Below are 1,758 nucleotides of genomic sequence, written 5' to 3' on the forward strand. Positions count from 1 at the left end.
AAAAGCTGCCAAAAAGCAGTAATCTATGATTATTTTCACTGTAAAGTGGAAATGCTACAAAAAGTCTTAAGACACAAACTGCTATTCACATGAGTCAAAATCGTTGTTTAGGTCAAATTTGAAAAGAATATTAAACCAAAAAGAATGTACATTTTTCAGTTTTTTACAAAAAATGACTGATGTAACACAAGAGTATTCATGGTTCTGGCAAATTCTGTTTCCACTATATTATTATATTTATTGAAACAAACTTATTTATTATTATTTATTTATTAGAACTGCCTCCGAGATTTGCTGTTTTTTTAAAATCAGTTGTGCTTTCTTGCACACTGACAATAAAGGAATTCTGGTTCTGATTCTGTCATGATCTCAGCCCCTCAGCTCCACCTTGACTGTACTGATTACTCATTACCCTCACCTGTGCTGTGCTGCGCCCTATTTAAACAGCTGCTCATCACCAGCTCAGTGCAAGATCATTTGTTGCCCCAGTCACAGCTTTCAAGCCTTGCCTCATGTTTCAAAGTTTTCTGAGCTTGCCTGTTTTTGACCACAGATTTTGCCTTGTCCCTTGGCTGCTGGAGGATTTCTGACCTACTGTTGATGAACCCTGCCTGACTCTGACCTTGCCTCAAGTTTTTCTGATTTCTGGATCTTCATTGCCTGTGGCCCTCCTGTGAATGAACCTGGATTGTCCCTTGACTCAGCCTCTGGTTGGTGGAATTTGTCCCTGTCATCTGTTTGTCCCCTGAGCCCTATAGTCCTCCCTTTGCCCATCCACCTTACCCCTCCCTGGCTGGATCCCAGACCCTAGTGGACTTCCTGAACCACCAGCATCACCACTCCCTGCTTAGCCCCTTCTTACCTTTATTTTTGTAATAAAGACAAAAATAAAGGTAACACCAACTCTGGTGTTGGCTGCGTTTTGGGTTCTGACTGATTTCGCTTTTCATTACAGATTCTGAAAACACTTGAGACGGGGCAGAGGTATGGCTTCCAGCAGGACAAACACCCTACACATAAGGTGATTTAAAACAAAACATATTCATGTGTTAGAATGGTCCAGGCCTATTCCCAATCCAGAATCTGTGGCAAGATGTGAAAACCGCTGTTCATAAACGCTCGGCATCTAATCTGACTGAGTTTGTTTTGAAAAGAAAAATGAGCAAAAATTTCAGCCGTTAGATGAGCTAAGCTGATAGAGACAAAACCCTAAAGACTAGCAGCTGGAACTACTGCTAAAGGTGGCTCCACAACGTATTGACTCAAGGGGTATGAATACTTTTGCACACCACACCTTTCAGTTTTTCATTTGTAAAAAGTATTTTGAATAACGTATACTACTTCACAGTTGTTTACCACTTTGTGTTGGTCTTTCACATTACATTTCAATTAAATATATTTATGTTTCTGGTTGTAATGTGACAAAATACGGAAAAGGTCAACAGTTATGAATATTTTTGCAAGGTACCGTATGTCCCTGAAATCCAGTAATTATGTAAACACAAACCATGCAAAATTTGACATTGTGATTCAAGTGATGGCTTGATTAAAAAAATAAAAACTAAAACCACTGTCAAGAAATGCTGAGATCATCCCACTTCCCCATGCTGGAGATTTTAGTTTAATAGTAACGATAAATAAAGTTACGTTTAAAATTGATTAGGTGACATCAGGACCCAACAGTAGAGTCAGACGGTAATAAAATTAATCTGGTTGTTATTGTCCTGCAAACTTTGCTTTAATTCTACTTTTTTCTAT

The 1,758-nt window shown here is 38.7% G+C and overlaps 1 long non-coding RNA gene across 1 annotated transcript in view; it reads left to right on the plus strand.

Moving 5' to 3' along the window:
• Positions 1-284: 284 nt before the first annotated feature.
• The window catches only part of LOC106934786 (uncharacterized), a 45,486-nt gene continuing 44,012 nt past the window's right edge, over positions 285-1,758 (plus strand). Inside the window, exons 1-2 of the long non-coding RNA XR_001421765.1 lie at positions 285-710; positions 956-1,021. This is a non-coding gene — a long non-coding RNA (uncharacterized LOC106934786). The remainder of the gene's footprint in view (positions 711-955; positions 1,022-1,758) is intronic.

The sequence above is a fragment of the Poecilia latipinna genome, unplaced genomic scaffold, assembly GCF_001443285.1.
Source record: "Poecilia latipinna isolate Pla-1442-1.1 unplaced genomic scaffold, P_latipinna-1.0 Scaffold1858, whole genome shotgun sequence".
NCBI classification, from domain to species: domain Eukaryota; kingdom Metazoa; phylum Chordata; class Actinopteri; order Cyprinodontiformes; family Poeciliidae; genus Poecilia; species Poecilia latipinna.